We start from the raw sequence: 10187 nt of genomic DNA, 5'->3' as shown, positions 1-10187 counted from the left end.
AAAGTCTAAAGTCGCACGAGGCCGCAATTTTGAGAACAAGAAAGAAAAATAATTTTTAAATTACTCTGTGGAGAAAATTAACTATTTTTGTTTCAAATTATATGAATTTTGAATAACTTCGAGCACCTGAAAAATATATACAACAAGTAAGCAAAGTCTAAAGTCGGACGAGGCCGACCATATTATACCCTGCACAGCTTTGTATTTAGATCTACATTTCGATAAAATCTCAAATCCTTCAAATTTGTTGAGTGCCTTATATAAAGGTTTATTTTCCCATTAACCAACATTTAAAACTGACCCGATTTGGACAACATTTTGTAAGACTTCTACAAAATCTTGGGCACAATATGGTAAATATTTATAAAAATGCATTTATGATTCATCAGTCGATAGATATGTATTAGAGGTATAGTGCTTTATCATTTTTACACGTTTTCGACTTAGCAGTGGGTACCAGTGACCATCAGTAAGAAATAAATTTTGAGAAATTTTGCTAAAGAAATAAAATTTTGAGAAAATTTTCTATAGAAAAAAAATTTTGACAATATTTTCTATAGAAATAAAATTTTGAGAAAGTTTTCGATAAGAAAAAAATCTATAGAGAAATTTTTTCTATAGAAATAAAATTTTGAGAAAACTTTCTATATATAAAATTTTGAGAAAATCTTCTATATAAATAAAATTTTGAGAAAATCTTCTATATAAATAAAATTATGAGAAAATTTTCTATAGAAATAAAATTTTGAGAAAATTCTCTATAGAAATAAAATTTTGAAAAAATTTTCTATAGAAATAAAATTTTGAGAAAATTTTCTATAGATATAAAATTTTGAAAAAATATTTATATAGTAAATAAAATTTTGCAGAATTTTCTATTGAAATAAAATTTTGACAAAATTTTCTATAGAAATAAAATTTTGACCAAAATATAGAAATACAATTTTGAGGAAATTTTCTATAGAAATAAAATTTTGACCAAAATATCTATAGAAATAAAATTTTGACATAACGCCTTGATTTGAAATCTTAAATCTGTAGATTTTTTCCGCCATTATTTAAATGAATACGATGAGTAAAATCTGGAAAATTTACTTTCAGTTTCAAGCAATTTTCATGATCGTTGTCTAAAATTTCATTCTGCAGGAAAACATTTTTTTTTGGGTGTACCCTCAAGAAGAGAAATCGGTCTATATCGATGCCTTACCAAACGGACCGGTAAAAATAAATTCGATACAGAGTTTTGAGGGTCTAGAAGCCCAAGGAGTTAAATCTGGAGATCGGTCTATGTGGAGGCTATACTAAATCATGGGTCTGCACACAACATATTCGGCTGGCCTATTTGTGGTCAGCCGGATTCCAGAAGTCCTAGAAATAAATTCGGTTGTTAGGTCTATACGGGGGCTATACCAAGCATGGACCAATACTCACCACCTCTTAATGTTCCTCAAATACCTCTAAAATGCCACTTTCAGACGAATTGGATGAAAATTACGAATTCTAAAGCCCAAAAAGCAAAATCGGGAGATCGGTCTATATGAGGGATATACACAAACATGGACCGATACCCACCATTTTTGGCACACCTCTTTATGGTCATAAAATACCTGTAGATTTCAAATTTCAGGCAAATTGGATAAAAACTAAGGATTCTAGAAGCCCCAGAAATAAAGCCGGGAGATAGGTCTATATGGGGTCTATACCAAAACATGGACCGATAGGCACCATTTGCGACACACCTATTAAAATATATTTCAAGCACATCGGCTAGAAAATATAGTCTCTAGACGCCCAAGAAGTAACATCGGGAGATCGGTCTATATGGGGGTTATAGCAAAAAGTGGACCGATACGGACCATTTTCGACACACCTCTTTATGGTCCTAAAATACCTCTAGATTTTCAACTTCAGGCAAAATGGATAGAAAATACAGTTTCTTGACGCCTAAGAAGCAAAATAGGGAGATCGGTCTATATGGGGGCTGTACCAAATAATGGACCGATACGAACCATTTTCGACACACCGTTTTTTGTACACCTCGACACACCTTTTTTTGATCCTAAAATACCTCTAGATTTCCAATTTCAGGCAAATCGGATAGTAAATACAGTTTCTAGAAGCCCAAGAAGCAAAATCGGGAGATCGGTCTATATGAGGGCTATACCAAAACATGGATCGATACTCACCATTTTTGGCACACCTCTTTATGGTCATAAAATACCTGTAGATTTCAAATTTCAGGCAAATTGGATAAAAACTACGATTTCTATAAGCCCAAGACCCCAAATCGGGAGGTCGGTTTATATGGGGACTATATCAAAACCTGAACCGATATAGCCCATCTTCGAACTTGACCTGCCTGCAGACAAAAGACGAGTTTGTGCAAAATTTCACCACGATTGCTTCATTATTGAAGACTGTGGCGTGATTACAACAGACAGAGAGACAGACGGACAGACAGACAGACGGACAGACAGACAGACAGACGGACATCGTTATATCGCCTTAGAATTTCTCCCTGATCAAGAATATATATACTTTATATAGTCGGAAATCGATATTTCGATGTGTTACAAACGGAATGACAAACTTATTATACCCCCGTCACCATTCTATGGTGGTGGGTATAAAAATAAAATCGATTGTTCGAAATATTAAAAAAAAATGTTATGTTGGTACACGCAGAGAAGAAACATGATTGTCACAATTATATTCGAAGAACACAATAATATGATAAGAGCTATAAAAATACTTTTTTCCCCGCAAAAAAGTCGAAAAATTGAATGGTCAGGTACATGGTTTTCCTGACAATATAATGGTCTTAAATTCTACCATTTAAATAATAGAACATGTTTGCGGGATTTGAGAACCATTTAAATGCTTATTGCCAGCATATATTTTTCTCTGCTCGTTGATACATTTGAAGTAAATATGGAATGATTACTTATTGTTAAAATTGAACCAAAATAGAGTGTGTAAAAATATGTGATGTTTGCTTGCACGACATTATAAATACAAATAAACAATGAACTAGTTTATAAATAAATAAAAACAAATAAATAAAGTTAATTTTGTGTTTTCTTTTCTCAAGTGGCATCCTTTTTTCGACGACGAAAAACGTTTTTTCATAAAGATCAAAACATTTTAGGTTGTGACCATGTTCTTTTAACTGGAAGAAAAACATTTTTGACGAATACCATAGCATGTTAGATCGTGACCTGTCTTTTAATGGAAACAAAATTTTTTTTATCAATATAATAACGTTTTAGATGAGGACAATTTTATTTTTCTTAGAACCATGTTCACTGAGCCAACATGGTTGCAGGTTAAAATGTTATATGGTGGTCGCATATTATTTTGCTCTTCGAATATGATTGTGACAATCATGTTTCTTCTCTGCGTCTAGAATGTTAACTAGATTCTAGGAAACATAAAATGATCTCCGTAATTGGAAGTTAGTCTTCATTTACTGTCATACCGTACATTGATCGAATGAATAACGCAATGGAAACTTATTTGCGTAAAAAACTTATTTAATTACAAAAATGTGAAGTGCTTTAAAAAATTTAGTTTAGCCGAAGTCGGAGTCGAGCAAAAATTTTACGACTCCGACACCAGCAAAATCTTCAGACTCCGACTCCACAGCCCTGGTTAAAATGTTATTTCTAAATCAATATGGTTCTATTCTGACCCAAAACAGAAACTTTTGCCAAATTTTAAGTCGATTTGACTACAACTGCTACCTGGACGTTGATTACAAAAATGTGTTCACAGACAGACGGACATGGCTATATCGACTTAGGGACCGATCCTGAGCAATATTGCCAAATACACAATGTGTCTATCTCGTCTCTTTCTGGATGTTGCAAATATATGCACCAACTTATAATACCCTGTTCCACAGTGTGGCGCAGGTTATAAAAACTGAGTTCAGTTTGGCAAACACATTAATTCAGACGCACGCACAAAAAATGTACTTGGATCCAAAGATTTTGACCTTCCCTTCAGGATTTTAATATTGATTCCGTGTCAAAGATGCGTTTTCTTTAAAATAAAGACATTTTTAGCGACCTATGTGGCTTTAAATCTAGATCAATAAAATTAAAATGTTGATATAGATCTCATTTATCAAATTTTCATTCTCTTTTCGCGGTATATGTGAACCAATTATGTTATTAATATGTTATTAATAAAGCTATTCAGGTACAAACAAATGCCAATATAAAAAAACGAATTATAAGAAAGTACAAAAAAGTAAGGACGATTTCTTTAAATCAAAAATGTGTTTCTTTACTTTAAGGATAATTTGCCTTAGTTCAAAGTCATATGGTTTTAACGAAGGCATCCAAAATTCCACCATAAATGTAGTAAAAATTTTTTGAAGCTAAGATTATCAACTTTATTTTAATTAAATTTTCATTATTTGAAAAAAATAAATATTTTTTTCAGTGGGAAGCATATGCCAGTAATTTAATTAAGTTCACATTTTTATTGGCAATTACTTTTATAAATTAAGAATCAAATTTTGTCTTTTACTATTGATGAAATTAGATAAAATCATTGCATCGCTCGTCACAAATTCGGGTTTATTTGCTCCTTCGCTGAGCTCGAAAGAAATTTGTTCAGCCTGAAAGAAAGAACTTTAACGACAACACACAGCTTCTCTGGCAAGAAAAGAAATACATTTTTGTTTTGTCTACCTTTACACATACATTCAAAGACAATTTTATGCAAAAAAGAGTTACTGTAAACTATATGTTCTCAACTTCTCTTATTTTCTTTCTCTCTCTATCACTTCATATCTCAAACGCAATTCACTTCTCTATGGACCATCATAAATATCTCTTTTATATCATATAGTCATGCACAGTCAATGTTAGTGTGCAAATCAAAGCAAAAATCACGTCCAATTTTAGTTTAATCAGCAATAAAAATGTCTAATAAATAATGACAATAGTATGGCAGAAAAAGTGATGAACTATATATACCCTACACTATGAAAAGTAATTGCCATCAAAACGCAAAATTTGGAAATTTGCTATACTCGAATTGGTCAAAATTTTCAAATGTAAACTTTTTTATATTTTCAATCATTATACCAATTTAAAAAAGGTACAAATTGGAATTTTTCTATTTTTTTTTTCTAAAAACTATATAAAATAATAGAAATACCCAAAATTTCTATTTTTTTTCTCAATAAATATAAATGTTCATTTATTGAGAAAAAAAATAGAAATTTTGGGTATTTCTATTATTTTATATAATAAAACGGGAGTCGCCGTCGTGCATACAAAGGGTCATGGGTATTGTTTTCGACCAAACATCAATAAGTTGTTCAGCGGTGGATTATCCCCTCTTAGTAATGCTGCACTCAAAAAAAAGTTTACTTGGATCCAAAGATTTTGACCTTCCCTTAAGAATTTTGGTATTGATTCCGAGCCAAAGATGCGGCTTCTTTAAAATAAACATATTTTTTAGCGACCTATCTGGCTTTAAATCTAGGCCCAATAAAATTAAAATTAGGATACCGATCTCATTTATAAAATTTTCATTCTCTTTTCGCGGTTGATTAATAAAGGTACTCACGTACAAACAGATGTCAATTTAAAAATCCAAATAATAACGGATACTTCAAAGTAAAAAATGTTTCCTTAATTCCAAAAAAAAAACTTTAAACCAAAGACGCTAAATCCTCAAAATAAGTCTTAGCCTATATTTGAAGCGTTTTTCTCTTAAATATAAAGTTCCAAAATTTCAGTTAATTTAAGGGCAATTTCTTTAAATCACAAATGCGTTTCTTTACTTCAAGGAAAATTAGCCTTAGTTCAAAGACATGGGACAAAATTTGTGTCCTACATTTAATGAAAAAAATTTTGAAACGAAGATTATAAACTTTATTTTAATTAAAATTTCATTATTTTAAAGAAATTTGTCCTTAATATTTTGTATATTTTGGGAGCCACCGTGGTGCAATGGTTAGCATGCCCGCCTTGCATACACAAGGTCGTGGGTTCGATTCCTGCTTCGACCGAACACCAAAAAGTTTTTCAGCGGTGGATTATCCCACCTCAGTAATGCTGGTGACATTTCTGAGGGTTTCAAAGCTTCTCTAAGTGGTTTCACTGCAATGTGGAACGCCGTTCGGACTCGGCTATAAAAAGGAGGTCCCTTGTCATTGAGCTTAACATGGAATCGGGCAGCACTCAGTGATAAGAGAGAAGTTCACCAATGTGGTATCACAATGGACTGAATAGTCTAAGTGAGCCAGATACATCGGGCTGCCACCTAACCTAACCTAACCTAACCTAATATTTTGTAAATTTCGCATCCTAAAATTTAGGTTGCGTAATCTTTAATATCATGTAAATATTTTTTCAGTGTGGTGACATTTCTGAGTGTTTCAAAGTTTATCTAAGTGGTTTCAAACTACCTTCTCACACTGAAAAAAATATTTGCGTGATATTTACGTTAATAATATAACGTTATTATTAACGTTATTAATATACCGCGAAAAGAGAACGAAAATTCGATAAATGAGATCTGTATCCTAATTTTAATTTTATTAGGTCTAACAAAGAAAAACACATTTTTTTTGTCAAAATTCGTTTCTATTATTCAACATAGTTCCCTTCAAGAGCGATACAACGATTATAACGACCATCCAATTTTTTGACACCATTTTGGTAGTACTCCTTCGGTTTTGCCTCAAAATAGGCCTCAGTTTCGACGATCACCTCTTCATTGCAGCTCGCAGGAAAAACTGCGAGTATCCTTTTGAGGTCTGAGAACAAGAAAAAGTCGCTGGGGGCCAGATCTGGAGAATACGGTGGGTGGGGAAGCAATTCGAAGCCCAATTCATGGAAAAACTGCGAGCATCCTTTTGAGGTCTGAGAACAAGAAAAAGTCGCTGGGGCCAGATCTGGAGAATACGGTGGGTGGGGAAGCAATTCGAAGCCCAATTCATGAATTTTTGCCATCGTTCTCAATGACTTGTGGCACGGTGCGTTGTCTTGGTGGAACAACACTTTTTTCTTCTTCTTCATATGGGGCCGTTTTGCCGTGATTTCGACCTTCAAACGCTCCAATATCGCCATATAATAGTCACTGTTGATGGTTTTTCCCTTCTCAAGATAATCGATAAAAATTATTCCATGCGCATCCCAAAAAACAGAAGCCATTACTTTGCGAGCGGACTTTTGAGTCTTTCCACGCTTCGGAGACCGGTCGCTGTCCACTCAGCCGACTGTCGATTGGACTCAGGAGTGTAGTGAGGGAGCCATGTTTCATCCATTGTCACATATCGACGGAAAAACTCGGGTGTATTACGAGTTAACAGCTGCAAACCCCGCTCAGAATCATCAACACGTTGTTGTTTTTGGTCAAATGTGGGCTCGCACGGCACCCATTTTGCACAGAGCAAAATGGGTGCCGAATGGGTGCCAAATATTGATGAATGATATGACCAACACGTTCCTTTGATATCATTAAGGCCTCTGCTATCTCGATCAACTTCATTTTACGGTCATTCAAAATCATTTTGTGGATTTTTTTGATCTTTTCGTCGGTAACCACCTCTTTCGGGCATGCAGTGGACGCCGTCCTCCGTGCTCATTTCACCACGCTTGAATTTAGCATACCAATCAATTATTGTTGATTTCCCTAAGGCAGAGTCCGGAAACTCATTATCAAGCCAAGTTTTTGCTTCCACCGTATTTTTCCCCTTCAGAAAACAGTATTTTATCAAAACACGAAATTCCTTTTTTTCCATTTTTTTTTTCACAATAATAAAAGTTGCTTCACAAAAGACGCTCTATCTCACAAACTAATTGACTTACAGACGTCAAATTTTGACACGAATCATTTAAAGGTTGGTACTATATAAAAATAATATGCATTTAATACTAGCGACGCCATCTGTGTGTCAGACCGGGGACTTATCAGCCAACCTGTTAAAGCCAGATTTATCGCTAAAAATGTCTTTATTTTAAAGAAGCCCCATCTTTGGCTACACACAAAAATTTTTTTTTCTGATTCAATCACCAAATTAATTTATCCAATTAAATTTTTAATTGAAATGTCTTCAATCACGAAAATGATAGTATCAATCACAGTTTTAATTGGACATAGAAAAAATTCTTGATTAAAAAATTAATTGATTTTTTTCAGCAAATTTCAATTAATTTTTTAATTGATTCAATCAAAATTTTAATTGATGTTGATTGCAAAACTCAATTAATTTATTAATTAAAAAAGGTAACTATTTTTAATTTCTTTCTGAATTGGCTTAGAGTTTTTATTTGGATTAACAAATGATTGTTTGAAATAAATTTTTAATTAAAAATTAAAAAAAAAATCAGCACTTTTTTAACTGAATTAGTCTTCGGAATTTGATTAAAAAGTTAATTGTATCAATTAATTTTTTAATTAAAAATTTTAAAATTTTCAATCATTGACTTAATTAACTTAATTTTTCTATCATGATTAAAAAGTTAATTGTATCAATTAATTTATTAATTGAAAAAAATTTCAACTTCAATTAACTTTTTAATTGGAAATATTTTGGTGATATTTTTTTCTGTGTAGGAATCAATACCAAAACCCTTAAGAGAAGGTCAAAATCTTTGGATCCAAGTGAATTTTTTTTTGAGTGTATAAAGTGAAAATTAAGTCCATTTTTGGATGTACATTAAAAGTAATGACGTGGGAAGAACTTCCATTTTTTTGCTGTATATGAAGCTATTCTCTACTATTGATTCCATTTGCCCGTAAAAAATATTTCTGAATAAGTTTTCCCATAAGACATGGGAAAACTTCAATTTACCAGAAAATTATTTTTTTTTGCGCAAAACAAAGGTTTTTTACATATTTCCTAAAAAAAGATTCTAGTGAAGTAAACATTAAGTCTATCTCTAGAAAAACATTTTTGGATGTACATTAAAAATAATATCTTACGAAAAACTTACAAATTGTTTTGTTGGACAGTAGACCTGTCCAGATTTCCAAAGTTCACATTTTTTATTGAGCACTTACAGTTTTAGAATCTCTCAATGATTGTAATAAGAACTGTGAAAAAGATTTTGAAAAACTTTTGCCAAAAAGTTGCTCAACGCGGTTGAAGTCAGGATTTTGGCAATTTTCGAAAATTTTAAAGATATACGTACAAACACTATTTTAAATAATTTATTAGTAAATATAAGAAATATCTAAAAGCGCAATCTTTGAGCTAAATGCTCAAGTAAGTAATAAAAATAATAAAAAAAAGTGAAATTTATTAAGCCGTTTGCTTGCTGTAGCCTCTGGAAATCAAAAAATGCAGAAAAAAATTTTTTTTCAATGCATTATATTTTTTCGAAAAAAAAAAAATTATATACGTTTGTATATTTTTTATATATTCTTGGAACAATAAGGTATAAAAAAATGTAGGTTAAGAATTTTTGGATGTGTCATTAGTCGCTAAAAAATTAATTTCTTTATGAAAGGTCTCACTTAACCCATATGTGTTATTGTGAAATATCAGTCTATGAGCTAAAAGTCAAAGCAATAATAAGCTAGATTAAAATTTTTAATGAAATTTAATTTCTAATGAGACATTCAAAAATTCTTAACCTACATTTTTTTATACCTTATTGTTCCAAGAATATATAAAAAATATGCAAACGTATATAATTTTTTTTTTTTCGAAAAAAATATAATGCATTAAACAAATTGCGGAAATTTTCTGCATTTTTTGATTTCTAGAGGCTACAGCTAGCAAACGGCTCAATAAATTTCACTTTTTGAATTTTTATTATTTGCTTGAGCATTTAGCTCAAAGATTGCGCTTTTAGATATTTCTTATATTTACTAATAATGTATTTAAATTTTGTTTGTACGTATACCTTTAAAATTTTCGAAAATTGCCAAAATCCTGACTTCAACCGCGTTGAGCAACTTTTTGGCAAAAGATTTTCAAAATCTTTTTTCACAGTTCTTATTACAATCATTGAGAGATTCTAAAACTGTAAGTGCTCATTAATAAATTTGAGTTTTGAAAAATCTCATATTTCCTGGACAGGTCTATTGGACAGTCTATAAAACTATACTCTGCAATTGGCTCCATTTGCACGAAAATAAATTTAAGGTTTCACAGATTTATTTTTTGTGGGCATAAAAGTGAACTAGTTTTTACTAAATGTAAAAAAAAACAA

Source organism: Haematobia irritans, chromosome 2, assembly GCF_050003625.1.
Source record: "Haematobia irritans isolate KBUSLIRL chromosome 2, ASM5000362v1, whole genome shotgun sequence".
NCBI lineage: Eukaryota > Metazoa > Arthropoda > Insecta > Diptera > Muscidae > Haematobia > Haematobia irritans.
This window is presented reverse-complemented; position numbering follows the sequence as displayed.